Source organism: Patiria miniata, unplaced genomic scaffold (genome assembly GCF_015706575.1).
Source record: "Patiria miniata isolate m_02_andy unplaced genomic scaffold, ASM1570657v1 HiC_scaffold_2, whole genome shotgun sequence".
NCBI classification, from domain to species: domain Eukaryota; kingdom Metazoa; phylum Echinodermata; class Asteroidea; order Valvatida; family Asterinidae; genus Patiria; species Patiria miniata.
In genome coordinates, this window is record NW_024037058.1 from 5,801,684 (window position 1) to 5,821,652 (window position 19,969).

A 19,969-nucleotide genomic window follows, 5' to 3' on the forward strand; every position below is an offset into this window, starting at 1 on the left:
TCGAGATTAGTTTTTGTAGCTCACAACAATTTCCACTCGCCAAGCTGGTGCAGAACACTCACCCAACACTCAGTAAAATGCTGAAAAGGATGTAAACATGTAGCTAGCTCTGCACAGAAGTTGAAGTTTGAAGCACTCACAGAGTAAATATATCCACGGCGCGACGGAGGTACGGATGAACGGTGCAAGAAGTCCCAGCCAGAGTACAGCGACGTGTTTTTGCACGTACATCATGGTAGTCTGGTCCCCAGACCAAATGATTCTGACTATTTCTTAAGGTAGCCCATACAAAATGGCGCCAATGTTTACAAGCAAAAGAAAGGCCGATTGTTAATCGGAATGTTTACACGACTTGCATTTGTACTTTTGCACGTCGCCTAGAAACTTTGAATCAATTCAACAGCGCCCCCTGTTGAGCACTTCGGCATAATTTTGGCGCGCGCCACGTGCATATTAAGTAATTTCAAATTACAGGCAACAACGCCCCCATCCCTTGATTGAATTTTGTTTTAAGATATAGCGCCCTCTAACGATCTGAGGCGGTGGACAACAAAAAGCAATTGAGTGCCCTCTATCTATTGTGCAGAATGAACTTTGCTAACTAGAAGTGAATATTTAATAATAATGTAACGGACAGTCTAGCACTAGTGCTCCGGCGGAGCGGGCTCCGGCGGCGCGCACCTGACCTGGTTTTGAGTGTGGCTAGCGCGCGCTCCGGATATAGGCTCTAAAGAAGGTTGCTTAATAAGTGGGGTTTCTTTTGTTGGGGGACGCGGGAAAGGTTTGGCAAGGTGCCGGGGTCATTGCAAGTTGTTACAATTGTAAACATTTGTTCAGACTGAGTGTATTTCTATGCTGGGAATCAGCAGTCGTGGTACTGGTAGCAGTGTGGCAGGTTGACCACAGAGTTGTTGTACAGTATACACAAATAGACATGCAAAAAGTACATCTAGGCGTGTCGCCTTTTTCTGTGGTCGATCCCTATATGTTTGTGTTCTTTAAAAAAAAAAATATCAAATTTTGTGCATTTTTAAATGACCTCAAATGACCCCTAGATCACATTTTACCTCCAATTTCAGAAAGGTTTTGATGAACCCCCACCCAAGGATAACTCCAAGTTACATTAAAATCCATCAAATTCTGTTAACAAACTTTGAAGCATATTAAAACAATTACCTCTAATGACCCCTACATGACCTCTGACCTCAGTAATCTGATGAAAAATTGTGTCTTCCCACCCATGGGTCACTGCATCCAAGTTTCATCAAAATCTGTAAAAGCATGTAGAAGTTACTCCATACATACAGGGCGAGTAAAAAAAAAAAGCGGAACCCAAACCCCCGAAAATTATATCTCATATTTAAAACAATATTTAGCAAAAAAATAATAACGACTGGAAAGCCAATTTCATAAACGACTTTAAGATGAGAAAAAAATACTGAAATTGCTCAGTTTCATCAAAGAATATCACCATTTAAACGCAATGACCCTAAAACCCTCAAGTGAATATTTAATAATAATGTAACGGAGAGTCTATGCAGTACTTTTAATGTCATTGCTTTCTAGCACTAGTGCTCCGCGATCCGGCGGAGGGGCTCCGGCGGCGCGCACCTGACCTGGTTTTGATTCTGGCTAGCGCGCGCTCCGGCCAGTAGGTTGCTTAATAAGTGGGTTTTCTTTTGTTGGGGGACACGGGAAAGGTTTGGCAAGATGCCGGGGTCATTGCAAGTTGTTACAATTGTACACATTTGTTCAGACTGTGTGTATTTCTATGCTGGGAATCAGCAGTCGTGGTACTGGTAGCAGTGTGGCAGGTTGACCACAGAGTTGTTGTGCTGAATAAATAAAAGTTTCTTCAGAAGTTGGAAATCCTGTGTGTTTGTCCCCTTTTCTTGCGTTTGGCCGGACTAGGAGGACAAGAACCCAATAAGTTCCCGTTACAATAACAAAGATCATGAAACAGAGCAAACATTGTGAACTGATTACAATTTTTAACAATTGGATGAGTTTTTCCTTATATTTCATTTAAACTAGAACGGCGAAGCCGCCATGGCTCGCTGTCCAAGGCAGGAAGGGAGGCTGAAGGTAGGGTTGGGGATGGGCATGATGGAAGGGGATCAGCATTCTTGTTGATGTGCCTAGGTGTAGGGGTCAGTTTTTAAATGTCAACATAAAAAGTCAACAGATTACCTAATAAATACATGTGTATATAGGTTAGCCCTCACTGTATTATAGGGGAGTTTTCCATTGTTAGGGTAATTAGGACCCAGTTGTGGATTTTTGCAGCCCCAACAGTGTTTTCTGCTCCCCATACTTGTATTACCCTGGGAAAAATCTTGTGTAGTCGCCACAAATGCAGAACAAGAATGGGTATACATGTACATGTAGACACAGCACCATCACCACCTCCCCCAAACCTTACCCCATCCAAAAACCTTACCCCATCCCCAAACCGCCCCCTCCCCCTCCCAACCCCCTACCCACACCCATTCCATCCTCCCCTAACCATCCCCACCCTATCACCTACACATCCCAACCCCACCCAAACTCCAATCCCTATCTCCTTCCCCCTCCCCTGACCCGTACCCTCCCCTACCCCAACCCCCTACACCCACCTACCCTATCTTACCCTATCTTCCCCTATCTGTCCTTACCCACCCTACACATCCCCACCCTAACCCTTACTCAAATTCCCATATCCCGCCCACCCCATTCCCCCACCCATACATCCCCACCTGACCCCATGCAACCCCCACTCTGATCCCTATATATTGCCCCCTCCCCTTATCCAACCCCTACAACAACCCATCCCTACACATCCCCAACCCAACCCCTACTCCGATCCTATATCCCGCCCCCTGCCCAACCCCCTCCTAACCCAACCCCTACATCCATGCCCATCCTCTCCCTACCTGTCCCACCCCACCCCTACAAGTTCCCACCCCACCCCTACAAATCCCCACCCAACCCAAACCCAGTATTCCAACCCCTCTCCCCACCCCACCCCAACCCACCCCACCCCACCCATCCTAGCTCCCCTACTCATCCTACTCACACAAACCCTAACTCCAACCCCTATCCCCCAACCCACCCCACCCTCCCCTACCCCATCCCTACTCCAATCCCATAAAACTAAAAGATCAAACCAGAAGCTCATGCACATCCCCAAAATGCATAGTGTACATGTACATGTTATACCGGTATACACACATGTACATGTTATACCAGTATACATGTACATGTAACAATTAAAAACTTTAACATTTCCTTGAATTAAAGTTCCTCAATAAAATCATAAAATTTACTGCAATGATATGAACCTAACTGAAGTTATAGGCCTAGAGATGATACATGACAACTGCATTTAATTTTTTTCCCCAAGTTAACTAAAACCAAAAACTTCAACATTTTTATCTGAACGCGGACGGACGGACAGACGGGCGCCCGGACAGACGGACGGAAATTGGTATTACATAGGCTCGCATCTGCTTCGCAGCTCGCCAAAAAGGCTAATGCTGACGTATTTCAGAGAAAACCCAAACAACCGTTTCTATTATATTTGGCTTATTATAACACTATAAAACATCTAGTCAGCCAAGAATTTTCGTGTTTTTTCTCTGAGGTGGTGTTCAAAGACTCTGTTTATTCCGATTCATCTTTGCATTTCACAACAAAGAACAGATAACAAACAAACGTAATTAACAAAATAAAGCCAAAAAAACAACCCTCTAACAATTAAGAGCTAATAGAAAAAAAATAGAAAACAATTAATATACCAATATAAATCCAATAAAACTGGAAACATAAACAGAAAACGTTAAGGCATTACATTAATAAGTAAACTGAATTCAAAACAAAAACAAAAGTCAATTTAGCAAATATAGAAACACCAAAGTACAATATACACAGATGACAGACATGCAAAAAGTACATCTAGGCGTGTCACCTTTTTCTGTGGTCGATCCCTATATGTTTGTGTTCTTAATTTTGTGCTTTCTTTGAATGACCTCAAACGACCCCTAAATCACCTTTGACATCCAATTTCAGACGAGTTGTGATGAACCCCCACCCAAGGATCACTCCAAGTTACATTAAAATCCATTACACAGTGTAGACAAACAAATTTCGAAGCAATATCTTATGACCCCTACATGACCTTTGACCTCAGTAATCCGATGAAGAATTAAGCTTTCTAACCTAAGGGTCACTGCAGCTAAGTTTCATCAAAATCCGTTACAGCATGTAGAAGTTACCCCATATACAGTAAAAAATGGCGGACCCCCTCCCCCCCAAAAAAAATTAAATCTCATATTTAAAACAATATTTAGCAAAAAAAATAAAATAATGACTGGAAAGCCAATTTCATAAGCAAAAACAAATACTGAAATTGCTCAGTCTCTTCAAAGAATACACACAATGACCCTAAAACTGGTTTCATCCAAAATAAAAAAGCAATTTATTGTGTAGTCTTGACTGTTTGGAGCAACAAAGAATGGGGGGTGGGGGGGGGGGTCAAAGTACCAACTTGGGGGGCCCACTACCATACAAATACAAAAATACATATGTATGGGTTTTGCCGTGGGGGAGGCAGGGGATGGGGCAATTGCTCGCCAAAGGCCCCCCCCCCCCCCCCCCCCCGGCGATGAGCCTGATTTCCAGTCTTGTTTGAAGTACTGTTACTGATTCATTCTGTGTTGAACACTAGCATTTACAATTCTGCTTCAAAGCAATACAAACATTATAATTAGATAAGGCAGATGCTGTAATATGTTAATAGTTTTATGATGATGATCCTCATTAAATTACAAACAATATATAATTTTTTTAGGCATTAGACAGTAATTCACATCCAGAAAGAATTGGAGCTATTTCTGGTATAGCAGCTGCATTGTAGCCATAGACAAGCCAAGTTTATAATAAACTTATGACGACTAGAATTAAGCCTAAGGGCCAAATCTTCTTGATATTTCATTGAAATGTTCAGATATTTCTTGAGAAAGGTAAATGATGATTATGAACATTTAGCCCTATAATTCCACATGTTTTTATCCAGAATGGCTTAAGAAGCAATTTAACAAAACTAAATAACGAACATTTATAAAGCGCCAAAATCCGCGTAAACAGACTCTCAAGGCGCTTTACTAAATTAAAAAATAAACCATTATTATAACAATTAATTAAAAAAACAAAATTGTTATTGTAACGTAACAAGGTGTGCAAATATCAATACAAAGAATTAACATGTCAAAGATAAATATAGTAAACAAAATGCTAAATAAATACACACATCAATGAAACAGAACATGAAATATGCACTAAATCAAAATCAAAATACAACCCCCCCCTTAAAATGTGTTGCATCCTGTCCATGGCTTCCTGCAATGTTAAGAAAGAAAAGCATACATAAAAGATCAACTTCTCTGATAAAGCAACGTTGGCAATCAAACCACCATACTAGCTGCACCACACAGACAACTTGTGGCAATTCTTGAAAGGACATTTGTGATGAAATTAGTTTATGAACACATTTTGTGCAACTTTCTACTCCTCTTCAATGAATTATCTATTTCGCTTCCATTTTTATTGAAAAATGCACTTACAAGCATTTCACAAAATTCCTTGCTCAGTGAAAACATTTGTGGGAAAGGTTTGCTCATTTGGCTTACTGCCATGTACTGACACAACAAATCACTACAGAAATCACGAAAGAAATGAAAATTTACGCAAGCAAACTTTCCAAAATTCCAGTAACATTTTGTGCTGAAATAGACGTAACATTGAGGTTTCCGCCCATGAATGAGATCACAGTTTTGCTAATGAATATGGAAATTTGCATTTGCATCAAAGCACAAAGCACCAAAATACCCTTGGAAATATCCTGGCATAGTGAAAATGGAAAAAGGTTAAATGGGACACAAATGAAGCTGCATTTTCAATGATTGCATTAAAAAAAAATTAATTGATTGGGCCCTTTAAAAAAAAATTATTTGCAAAGGATTATGTGCATTGTACTACTACCCTCACAATGATTACACTCATGCTATAAGCCAAGCAGCCAAATGAATCTTATGGACATTCAAATGAAAAGGAGTTAGCATGCTCTGTGTGAGGACCAGTGCGTAAATTTCATACCGTGTGAGGACTACAGACTATGTATTAAAGTCCTCAATCTGTTGTCGAGAACAGTACTCGCATGTACATGTATGTTTGTGTGCTTCGTCTATGGGGGAATTAAAGGTAGAGTAGATCATTTGCAGCTATCCAAACAAGAAACTGACCAAATTATTGTTGAAAGCTTACTTGGTTTAAATAAAGTAATGGCAATAAACTCCCTGTGAAAATATTCTTTCTTGCATGCTGTCATTTTCAGAAAAATGACAGCAAAAGAAGGCAATTTCCAAGATACATCAAGTGAGTAGTAAGGTTTGTAATTTGAAGAATCTGTAAACGGGTGCGTGCAAGCACTGACATGACACACAAGCACACGCCATTGCTAACTATCATTTATCGGTTCGTTGCGTGGCATAGTGTAGCTGCAATGGGCTGAATGAGAACATGTCCCGGATGCTGATTTTGGGCGCAATTCAAAACATGACTCTGCAACTTTGGATTTGAAATCGAGATCCCAGTATATTGGGTTCTTGGAATGTACAGCAATTACTGAGCTAAAATGTTTTCAGGTTAGTTGTTAAACATCTGCAGATTTTGAACAGTTTTGTAGCATCAAGCAAAAAAAATGCCTCAATGACAGGACCTCTCTTACCCTTATGACTCTACGCCCCGCCCTTTTTGAGCACCCATATACTGATTTCAAATAGACTGACACCACTTTATTGCTGAACATACCTGTTCATCAGTCTGTGATGTGTAGAGGTAGGTGTGGCTCTCCCCAATCTCAGCATTCATCTCAGCAATGGACCAATCAGCCTATGGAGGGCACAAAAGATGAATGAATATTCAAAAATAGTGCTGCATGAACTGAACTGGGATGCAATAAAAGAGAAAGCCTTAAAAATGTGTGTTTTGAAAGTTGTGTAACAAAGCACTGCTGATGCTGAATCACTGAAAGAAATAACAAGTTTTGTTATGATGAATATAATTTGAATGAACTACACTGTATGCAAGCGTAGTGCTGTTGAATGCTATACATACATGTAAAATACCAACTGCACACGAGCTAAAATGTAGATAAATAAAAAGAAAGTGACAGAAAATAAAACCCACAACAAAACAAAACTACGTTCCAAAACCAATTACTGTCGGTTCATTTTTTACCTCTTTTTATATGTTTATTTTGTCTACACAACAGACTTGAGTATCCATGGGCATCAATCAGAGGGGATGGGGGGACAAGTCCCCCCTTCCCACTTTTTAAAGTCGGGGGATATCATATCATTTGTGTCCCCCCCCCCCACTTTTTTGTCCCCGAATTGAAATTGTTGCCAACATAATGATTCTATAGCTCACAATAGCTGATGACTCCAAACTCAAAAATAGATGATTATTTTGCTCACAACAATTTGAAGTGGTCAGAAATTGCCTCAGATCACACCACAGAGCGTCTAGAATACAACATTTTCCGGGGGCCTTAAGCTGGCTCTAGACCCCATGCTGTTAGGGCTTCGCGCTCGCATTAACTCTGTTGAAGAAATGCCCCTCCCCCTACTTTTGAGAATCTGGAAATTCCACAAGCGATAGACACCTGTGTGAGTATCCCGACTGGAAACATATCAAAGGATATTAAAACAGGTGTCATCTGCAATAAGAGTCAGCTCAGAATAACTGCATCAGGTAATTGACCCTGTGGCTTCTTTATGTTTACCTTTCTGATAAAACTGTCCATAATCTTGCTAATTACAAGCTCTGGACTCTTGGATCCATTAGATATAAAACACAGTCAGCATGCTGTATTTGATTTCACTATGAGCACGTACCAATTAAAGCTCTACGTAAGTGGAAAAGTGGGGACTGCAAATATTACCAGCCAAACACCTTTGGATCCATTTGATATAAAACATTGCATTTGATTTTACTGTGAGCACGTACCAAAGTGCTATGTTATCAGAATTTGGGTACTGGTACTGCAAATATTACCAGCCCAACACCTTTGGATCCATTTGATATAAAACACTGTATTTGATTTTACTATGAGCACGTACCAAAGCTCTACAGAAGTGGAATCCAGGGACTGCAAATGACTGAACTCAAAATCAGGTGACATGGTCTGTGTTGATACAGAGGGGCGTATACATAGAACGCCATCTTTGTTCATTTCAACCATTGCCGTAAGTGACATCAGAATGGGCAGATAGCAGTGGTTCATTTCATGTGTACCTTAAGGTAAGATTTTGTGGGTCTACCTGTAAGTCTGTCTATACATCTGATATAAATCACCAGCATCACATTATCTCATATGAAGTACATGTACGTAATAACTCAGTATTTGCCAATTACAAGTGTATACGTATTTACTGGAAATTCAGGTGGATCCATCAAACCTGTTAGAATACAGACATGTGGAATACATGAATATCCTTATATTTATGACAGAAATAAGTGATGTATTGTTTGTACATTTACATGTAGTCTTACAAAACAAGTGTTGGACCTTTAAGAAGATTCGGCACAGACGTAGCTTAGTGAATCACAAAATAATAATAAAACAAACAAAAAAATAAAACTGATGTGAAGGTAAATGTTTTTTTAATGAAATTTCTTAAACCTAAAAGGGCTGGGGGGGGGGAATCCCTCAACATTTTCAGCGATAGCCTCTAAAAAAAATTTTTGTCAGGACCCGAGCTGTTATGACTTTTAAGCCTCAAGCTTTGCGCATCTTTTGATACCAAAAACATACAAATCGGACCACAGGCTGCCGCGTTGCGAAAAATTTTCCAGCGCTATGCGCCATGAAAACTGAATTTTCCCATATTCATGATGTACACAGAGCAGAATTGCCATTCGTACATATGAATAATTAATTAGCCATAATTCTAAAACCCTTTGATCTATAGTCATGAAATTTCTTGGGTATGTTTAAGAAGAGTTGCTCTATGCATGTACTGAGTTTCAAAAATTTTCGTCCCTCGATGGTTGAGCTGAGAGATGGTCAAAATAACCCGGCCCTTTCAGGGTTAAAGGAAAGTGGACTTTGAGTCTACGATTTAAAATATGGGCCAGTAAAAGTACTTGAAATATGTTTGTTTTTTGGGGTGCAGACAATATTTGGTTGCAGACTCCTGCCCACCTCGACTCAAACCACCCAGCTGACCCAGGCAAGCTCAAAGGTGGAGTGATAAGACTGCCCTTTTGTATTACAAGTGCCCTTTTTACACCAATATTTGTAAAGAGTGCCCTTTTTAAAAAACAAGTGCCTTTTTTGTTACCAGCAACCTTTTACGAGTGCCCTTTTTGGAATTTCACGCGACAATCACCAATTGTTCCACCCTGAAAAGTGCCACATATTGTCTATGATCATGCGGTTTGAAAAGCACCCTTAACCTTAATTTTCTATTTTATGGAGGTCATTTTTACGGAGGGATGTGCGACTGCTATTTTTACAAACTTTTTACATTGAGTACACAGTGTTTAGGGCAAAACCCAGTTATAGAAAAAAAAATCTAAATTTTGTTGTGAACTGTTTCATTCAGACCTGTAGCCATGTCCTCATCAAGTCAATGAAAAGTCATTCTTTGTCAGGTCAGCTCACAAACTATTTATCAAACAAACTGTACTTGCCACCAACTTTTGTTTTGACTGGTTATGAACTTTATTACAACTTACATTAGGTGCAGAAAATGTCCCAGATAACAGCTGAAAGGAATTCTTTAATGTTACATTTTCAGGACAAAGTATGCTCTTTCATAAACATGGCCACCCTATTATACAAATTGCTATTTTCTTTTGGAAAAAAATAACTACATGTAACATCAGGTTTGAATCAAGCATATAGTACGTGAATAAACCTTCAAGTTTATGAATACTCTACTTGAAAAAATGTTTTAAACTTTACATGTAGCTTATTTCAACCAAATGATCATTTGAAGTTGAAATACAAGTAATTCCAAAACCTTTTACTTAATGTGCTTCATTTGTAGGTTAAAGGTCTATCCTATCGCACCAAGCCCAACAGTGAGGATGGCATCTAATGTTACAGCTCAATCAGTGTTGGAGAAGATTAGTGTGGATCATCTGGAATGCTCAATCTGCACCAACCGTTTCAGGCAGCCCAAACTGCTGGACTGTTTGCATAGTTTTTGCCTGCAATGCCTCCAAGAGCTCAGACATAGCCAAGATCCTAGCGCTACAAAGCTGACATGTCCTCTGTGCAGACGTGAAACCATGTTGAAAGGGTCTGGGGTTGCTGATCTCCCTAATAACTTTGCATTCAGTGCCCTGGTGGAGGAAGTTATAATGCAGGAAAAGCTACTGGAAGGTCAAGGGTCAGACATCAAATGCCAAGCCTGTGATGAGAAGAATCAGGCTATTTCAAGATGCATGGACTGTGATCATTTCCTCTGTCAAGAATGTCAAAAGGCACATGGACGTATGACTGTCATGAAATCTCATAAAATCTACACACTGGCTCAACTTCGTTCAGGACAGATCGTCTACAAGAGTAAACTAAGAGAAGAAGTTCCCAAATGCGGCAAGCATCCAGAGCAGAATCTCAATGTCTACTGCGACGAATGTGAGAAAGTTGTATGCACAACTTGCTCTGTTGTTGATCATGTGAAACACCCCCTTATCACTGTTCCTGAGGCCTCAGGGAGAAGCAAGAAAAAAGTTGAAGAAATGGTTGCAAATACTGAGATGACTACCAAAACAATGACAGCCACAATACAAGAGACACACAAATCCCAGAAGAAACTGGACACCATGTTTACTAAAACTAAACAGAAAATTACCAAAAAGGCTGATCAGGAGGTTGCCAAGATTCAACAAAAAGTTCTCAAGATCCGACAGGAGGAGTGCAAATTGTTGAAAAAAACAGAGAAGATTTATCAAGAGAGAGTCTCAACAATTGAAGCTGTTAAAGTCAGAAACAGCGAAGTAGTAACTAACACAATGCACACGCTGGATGAGGTGAAACAACTTGCAATTCAAGCAAGTTGCTATGATATTCTTGAACTTCAGCAGAAGCTCTTGCATAACCTCAGTGAATTGACAAGCAAACAACCAGAGAAAGTTCCTGACAGCTTGATCTTCATGGACTTTAAAGAAGGTAAGAAGTCACTTGGGAGACTCATTCTGGAGGACGAGCAAAAGGCTGCTGCAAGACAATCACCAAGATATGAAAAATCAAGTGAGAAGGTGAAGTGGGAACCAAAGACTGAAGTTAAGAATGCATGCGAGTCACTTGGGAAACTTACTCTGGAGGAACAGGGGCAGGCTGCATCAGAGCAATCACCAAGACCTGGAAGATCGTGTGTGAAGGAGAAATGGGAACTGAAGACTGAAGTCACAAACCTCGGATTGACAAATGCATATCTAACACATGTTGCAGCACTCTCTAACAATCAAATAATTGCAGTATCTACATTTACACATGCATGTAAGGTATTTATAGTCACAATGCCTAATAGTCAACATGCATCACTCCTTTTCACACAATGGCCACAATTGCCACAAATCAATGGCTTCACTGCTGCTGTAAGGGATACTGCAGTAAGCAAAGATGACATGCTCCTTGTTTTAGATGGTGCAGTAGTCAAGGTCTTCAACAAGCAACATCAGCTCCTCAATCAGTTCACACCAGGTAGAGGGTCAGACAGCCAACCAACATGCCTTGCAGTGAATGACAGCAATTTGATAGCAGTGGGTTACAGAGGCAAGAATGAGATATCTCTACACAACCCAGAAGGATCCCTCATCAGGAGACTGCCTGCTCCTATGATTGGAAGTTATCTGACAATGTACAATCACCGCCTTTTCTATACAACACGCCTGAACCAAAGGTTTGTATGTGTAAATTACTATGGTACCACTGTATTCACAGTAGGCGTGACCAGCAACATGCAGGGGCGTTGGTACCCTACTGGTGTGTGCTGTGACAGTGATGGCAGCATCTATGTTGCTGTGTGCGGACATCCAGGTGAAATTCTGCATTACAGTCCTGATGGCAAGTACATTGGATGTGTGATCAAGGACTGTGATCCTCCATGTGGCATCACATTCACATCGGATGGTGATCTGGTAGTGGCTGCAGTAAAGTCAGTGAAAATCTATCACCAAGTGTAAGGACAGATTGACACCCAGGGAAAACACTTTGCAAGCAAATGAACCACATATAGCAGAAACAAAAACTTAAACAATAAAATCAAAGAAGCTCATGTCTCTCAGCAATAAATCCAAATTAATGAATGCCTATTCCCATACCACAAATAGTCTGTACTTGTGGAAATGTATTTTTTTAAAATTATTTTCAGTTCATTACACTTGAAACATGCAACAGAATTTGTAAATATAGGTATCAAAACACATACAATATTAATAGTAAATATAAATGTAGGAAATTAATCAGTTTAAACCCAAGCCAGTGCATGGAAAGGAGGAACTGTCGACCAACACCTCTACAAGGCCATCCTACCACAAAGACTAAAGACTGATACCCACAGGACCACCCCCACCCTATACAAAAGAAAACAGGAGAGACAGCCGCTGCCTGTTACTACAGGAGACAATTTGAAAACAATTGCGAGTGCACAATAAGCTCTGGCCGTCTCGCATGCAAGTAAAAAATGCAACGCCCCAGAATGCGACGTCGATGGCACATATGGAACACCATGCTTTACTGTATGCCTAGATTGATAACGATTTGTGGTAAATACCACGTGACTATAACATTGCTGCACATATTTTGCCCCCATTCACAAACTTTTCATAAACTTCTTTCCAAATGGTTACAAAGAATTTTTGTTAAAATTTGATAGTTTTATTTTGTGGGAAACTTATATTTTGTGGGAAACTTAGGGGGGGGGGGGGGCTTATTTTGGTCAATTTTCCAAAATTTCACCAAAAGAATATTATTACTCCACTTCACTATTTCATGTCATTTACAATACAGTAACTCCAGTTGTAAATACAGTTGTTTGTGTACAACTTTCTTCGTACTGGAGGCATCTTTAGTATTTTCCATAAATTCTCTCCAGTTCGACATCATTGAGCTTTGAAAAATTATCATTTACGCGTACCGTGCAACCATCACTTCGTGTGTAGCTCGTTTGAGCGATGTTCGCACGTGCCTACTACAACTGTGCGACAGTTCCACGATTGGCTTTGTAAAGCGCATGCGTAGTACCTGTGCAGTAGTCTACTACTCATGCGTATTTACCCTGTGCATGAATCCTCGCGCGCGCTTGGTAAACAGCAAAAATAACATCTGGCACATGATGGTGAATTGACCAGTGAGAGTTCGGCTCTCGATCATGAATATGTATGAGGTATAGTATAGTAACAATGGATAGCTGCCTTCATACTAGCAGGTAAAAAAATATTTGTTTGGAGGAAATTCCAAGCTTCACAACACTGTATATATATATATTGTACATATAGTTTTTTCTCTCAAATAATGGCATAAGTGTGAAGTGAAAAAAGAGGAAATCAGCTGATCGGAAGAAAAGTTGCAAGCCAGTGATAACTAAAGATTCCATGCTAATTACTTGGTTAGTGCATTGTTTTTTAGAAGCACTGTTAGCACATTAACCCATTGTTAGCAGGATCACAAAACTGGGCCCTCATCTTAAAGACAAGAAAAAAAAAAACACCGTGCATTTGTAAATATATATGTAATTTTCTGCTACCACTGTAACTTATGTTTTTTTTCCGTAGCAGACCTGGATTCATTAAAAAAAAAGTATAAATGAATTTGTTGATTTTACTTTAATTGGGGAAAAAGGAATCAGTGGGAGGTAGAGTATCGTCTAAAGATACTATTTTTTAGATAAGATGACATTTTACAGCAATTTTAATTGAGATAAGGACATGTTGTTTGTGATTGATATAAGTTTTATGTATTTATATTTACTCGACTTGTAATTTACTAAGTGTCTTATAATGAGCTGTCCAACCATATGTAATTGCCTTTTTCAGGATAAATAAGGTATTTTTGAATTGAATTGAATTAAATTGAATTGAATTGTACAGTACATTCTAATAATCAAAAAGCGACCAATATTAACCATCTGAAATGAAGGATATAAAGAGCCAGCGACCTGTTGCCATCATTTATAACTTTGATTTTACAACCGACCCCTGTAACTTTCAAATTCATTCAATTTACAGTAGGTTTTTCTTTCTCAATTTTAATTCATGTTATCAAATGGTTATAACTCAAACTGCTCCATTTATAATGTGAACATGTAATTTACTGTAAATTAATCAAATCAGACAATTAGCCAGGCCTTGCTAGTTTAAATGCAGTAAAATTTTACAGCAAGTTGTCCAATGAGTGGTAAAAAAAGAACATTAAGTTTAAACTCTGTAAATAGCAATATTTGTGATTTGACTAGTGGGAAAGATTTCCAAATATACGAAGTTCACTCAACACCCTGTGTTCAAACCCTATGAGATTGGACTGAAAAATTCTAAGTGTTTTCTAAGAAAATGCTTGTATTTTTTCACTGCTCAAATCGACTTTGATGACATGAAATTATTAAGCTATCTGGGGGCTTGTTAGTCAATACTGAGGAAAATTAGTGAACTTCGCATATGGTAATCTTGCCGACTAATATAAGATCTTTAAGTATCGATGTACAGGCTTAAAATATGGACTCAGTTTTTGTATTCCTAGAGCTAGCTAGTATCATCATTCTGATTGCTTTTTACCACCTGTGTAAAGTATCACATGTATCAGTAATGTTAAACCATAATGTGTCTCATCCAGTTGCAGCGCCAGACTCTAAAGATTTTTTTTTTGGGGGGGGGGGGGGAAAGGAAATATTTGGGGGGGGGGGGCAGTCAAAACAAAATCTTAAGCCTGTGTACATGTGCGCCCATGCCCATTGTCAATGGTCTGGAAATAAGGAACAAAAGCAACTTAGAGTAGTCGTTTTTAATGAGAAATGTATCAAACCGCAGAATGGTGTATACAAAGACGTTTGCTGCATACTATCTACGGCTGTATATATGCATGTGTAGTGTGTTTCGCCTTAACTACCAATGTTTATAATGCTTTCATTGGTTCAAAATGTGTCCACATTTTATAAATTTTAACAGCGAAGACAATAAACAAAATTTGTTGGGAGAAATCAGCGCTGCCACTGATCTCATCAGACACATTATGGTGGCTGCCAATTTTTTTTTAATATACCAGACTAATAATATGAATAAGAATTACAAGAACAATAAAATATGTATTCTTTGAGCTTGCTACTATCATCACTGTGATTGCTTTTCATCAAGTTTTTATATCTCATTCCTAAATGTCTATTAGGTGAATCTACATGTTGGCTAAGGGGCCGTTCACAATTATCAACATTTTCACGAGCGTACAAACCGTACGCTGGGGGGGAGGGGGTTAATGGCGGCCGTACATTTTTTTTTTTTTTAAATATTGAGATGTTTTCTCGCCCATTAATGCCCGCCTAACACTTTTTTTTTAAAATGACGATCCGTTTTCTCGCCCGTCGTCACAGCCGACAGCCGCAACCGATGCCGAATCGAGCACTTGCCGAGCCGGTTGTGCCTCGCGCCAGGCCCCGCATTGCATCCCATGAACGTACATGTATTGTGTACAGCATGCGCAGCATTGTCCTACACACGTACATGAAAATGTAGTACATGTACATAGTCCGTATCCACTGCGTGTTTTTAACGGCTGGTGTCACATGAAAATCCAACTCCTATGAAAATCGGACCCCTTTTTTCCTTTTATTGGTTAATCCCTCGCACGTGACAGGTCACTCTCCCCAAACGATCCTAAGAATGGCATAGTATCGTACTCACGTGTGCGCACTACTACCAATGAGTCCACATTTCATGGAGTCGGATATTTATGCTACACCGGTTGAACAACACCGGCACTGGCAATGGCGGACAATAAATATTCTAGCTGCGCTGTTGACTTGGATCTTGAATCAATTGTTGAAATTCCTCATTCGACAAGGATGTATTGTCCACAAGAATCCGACCAACAAATACATGGAGTTTGTAAATGCTTTTGTGTTTGTGAATGATCAACGCAAACAAGCAGATGTCGTAATCGTATGTGAGGGCCAGAGATTGTGGCAGAATGCAGACCGTGAAAAGCTGTTCGACGAACATTTGACGAAGTCATATGCAAGTGTTTATAGACTTGTGTGAAAAAAATCAACATTTTTTTTCATACACTTTTAGGGGGGAGGGGGGTCTTGAAAAAGTGTACGCTTTGTACACTTGTGAAAATGTTGATAATTGTGAACGGCCCCTTAGCTAATTAATGCTGATAGACCAAGAAGTCTAAATGGAGCAATGAGCATTTGCTTTAATTACAGAATATCTCTCCAAGAGAACGCAGCTTCCATGACAACAATGGCATTTCAGCAAAGATCCAAAGTCTGTTATTTTACCAATCAGCATCTCACATACGTTTTAGCTGCATTTTCCACTGGGAATGTGTGACTGCTAGTGTTATTTGCATACATAATGAGGGCTGCCTATTTTACAGCAATTATTCAACTCAAAAAGATGTATTTTTATTTCATCATTTATAGACCACTTAATTTGGGAGCAGTTGTTATTGTATCACTAGTTAGTTAATTCACTGTTTATTTTACGGAAGACATTTTTAAAAACCGTCTCTGAGAATGTAGAAACGGCAGCTTTGTGAAACATCTGTCTTTTCTGAGGTGTCATTTGTTTACATTTAGGACCATATTGTTTTCGACAAAAACATAATTTCAGAGGTTTCCCCAACATTTATACTTGTACATAACGGTGGAGGGGATTATCAAGTAATCAAATTTGTGAACATATTTTTGCTTGATTTTTGTTATCTCTTGATTGACCGCATTTGAATATTGTCCAAGTGCTGTGAAAATATATTGCGTACATCACTACAATCTTGGAAAACTAGTCAGGTTTGTTGATGTCTGGTGCCATGTATCGCGATAAGAAAAATAAACATTGAAACAATACCGTTCAGTCAGCTTTCAAAATTGCTAATTTTTATTAAAACAAAAAAATGTAGCTAAAAGAAATCGATTGTACGATAAAGATCGCCTCATGGGGTTTTATGAAACTTCAAATGTCTTGGAAAAGTGACACATGAACGATCGAAACTCAGAATTTTTTGGTACCTTAGCAACCACTTGTGACAAGGGAAAAATCACCACTTGGAATTTTTCCCCCAGAAATAAATTCATAGCAATAGCATGTTTAGGGCATACTTATTAAAAATATATATTTAAAGTAAATATTTCTTTAAATTACATGCATAGAAACAGTTAAACTTAACATCTACCAAGAGGACACCCCTAGATGTCAGGAACGACATCGTATGGTTTCTGAGTGCACAGTCAAGTTTCCGCCGCACCAATACATAACTTACAAGTATCACACATTCTATGGGAGTGAAACGTATGTGATCTGGAACTTTCTAAAGGTACCAGCAGCATAACTAGGATTAAGAAATTAAGCTTCAAGGGGGCAGCTGGAGGTTCACCAATTGTTTTAAGGGGGGGGGAGGGGCTCTTCTGGTATTAAATGTATCTATTGTGTGTAATTCAAAAATTTTAAGGGTGAGAACGGACACGTTTTTGAATGAAATGAAATACAAAATGGTTTTGTAGTAATGAAGCCTTAACACCAGTCTGACTATTACCCATTGTATCACCCTCTCTGTCTCTGGCCCAACGTCTGATATATCTACGCATGCAAATTTATGCGACCCTGCATGCCATGACGTCATTTTGTCATTTCATTCTGAAATCTGGACTAAGTTGTTGACTGGTAAATTCTGATGCCATGTTTTTGTAATACAACGGGCATAGAGATTGAATCAAACCCAACATTGGCTTTCAAATCTGTTAGCAGGGAACGCTCATTGAGGGCGAGAAGTTAATGTCCAAGAGGGCATTCTCATTACGCACGTTATTTATGCGATGTTCACTGAAAGTCACAGGATGTTCACTCATCATGTAACATATCATTACAGGCCGCTTTAGCACGATTTACATGTACATGTACATGACAACAGGTTACCAAAGACCCAATATAGAATGTGCCTGCTGAATGGTCAGAATCTCGAGATCAAGAAGCAGTCTTGTTTTGCATAATTAACCACCGAGTCTGCTCGGACATGACAGACCCTTGCTACCTAAGGGGATATTCCATAGACTACCTTAGCCCCCACCCCCCTACAATTAAGAACAATTCACAATGCAGTGTGAGTGAGCCAACAAGGTTTTGCTTCAAGAGGCCACTTTTCAACTTAACAGTCTATTTCAAAGTACATGTATACTTCAACAAAACGAACTTACCTGTTCATGGAAGTACATTGGGGAATCTGTTCTTGTTTTTGCAGACAGGTTTCTTGGCTTCCTCACAGTTGACTGCCACTGACATTTCATATAGCACCTACATTTCCAAGTGAACAAATTGACAGACAACATAGTATTACATGGTTTTTTTTCCTCTCTAGCTCGGACTTCAATTACCAATCAAGTTATCTTTGGCTGACTTAATCGTTTGCATATTCATTCTTCAGCAAGTGCATGGAAAACATAGCCATACACCAGTATGGCAGAAATATAGAACCGAGTCTGTGACTCGGATTTGAGTTTGACTTGCGCGGCAAATTCTCAGTCTTAATTTCAAGTTACACTGGATGATGACTCAAACTTGGCTCTCATGGCTCAACTCATGACCCAGACTAGACATCAGGGACATGTCACTGGTGAGTCAAATTTCACTAACTCAACGAAACATTTTCAGCACAACTGTCTGGTAATAAATTTAGCTTTTGCTGATCGAGTGTCAAATTTAGTTTGTTGACAGTAACAATTGGTTGAACAAGTATTCTGACACATTATGCTTTGTAGATACGAAAATGGGAAGATCTGATAACATCACTTGAAGTTCTATAGACTACAGAAATTCATGCAATTTTGTTGACGCTTTTAAAGTTGTGAGTTCTTGAAATATCACTGAGCCAAACCTTTACACCAAAGTCACCTTGAATTCCTCCACAGTGTCTTGCTTGTCCATCTGTTTTTGCAGTGTGGTAATGGTGTTCAGTAGTGACTGACCCAATAAGCACCAACCTTAGCTGGTCTGGTGAGCGTCATCTGTCACATCTCGGCGTCGCTGACCACGCGGTCTTGGTCCTTCTAGAGGGGATGTTGGTGTCAGAACCCCAGGAGCTAGAATTATCATCATCGCTTTCAGGGACATGGGCCTGACCTGGGGGGAAGGATAAAACATCACATTTTACTAATATAATACTGTAATAATGGTCATGCATGTTTATTTTTGTAAGCATTTTTTGCAGAGCTTTTAATGCAGTGTTCACATGTTTAAACATTTAGCCAACATTATACAAAGGCTGCTGCTGACAATGCCAAGGACTCATTTTATTATCTCCTGGATTGGAATCTCCTTGTCTTTCCTCGGCAGAGTTGTAATGAGTAACTGTTTTTTGCGACTCGAGTCGAGTTCAGTCATTTGAAGAAGTGACTCGAGTCGAGTCAAGCCATTTTAAAGAAGTGACTCGAGTCGAGTCCAGTCATAGGTCCAGAGGGTTGAGGCGAGTCATTTTAAAAAAGGGACTCGAGTCTAGTTGAGTCAAGTTATTAGATCAAGAAGGTCGAGTTGAGTCGAATTGAGTCGAGTTGAGTTAAATATTTAGCTCAAGTCAATTTGAGTCATGAATATTTGAACACTATGTAACAAATAAATACAAGAGAGAAAGTAATTTGTATCATAACAGTTTCAAGAAGTGAAACTTTGATCCCATATGGTTCGGCTTCGGGTCTAAATTTCTTTTCGCTGATTG

At 39.4% G+C, this 19,969-nt stretch overlaps 1 long non-coding RNA gene across 2 annotated transcripts; it reads right to left on the reverse strand.

Annotated features, from left to right (window-relative positions):
• Positions 1–5,059: 5,059 nt before the first annotated feature.
• LOC119726168 lies at positions 5,060–18,493 on the reverse strand. Of its 2 annotated transcripts, none has more exons than XR_005270789.1 (3): positions 18,456–18,493; positions 6,847–6,927; positions 5,060–5,376 (listed from the first exon to the last, which is right to left on the reverse strand). It is a non-coding gene; the product is annotated as an uncharacterized LOC119726168 (long non-coding RNA). The 2 variants fall into 2 exon arrangements; XR_005270788.1 differs by lacking the exon at positions 5,060–5,376 and adding an exon at positions 6,138–6,220.
• Between the last annotated feature and the right edge of the window lie 1,476 nt (positions 18,494–19,969).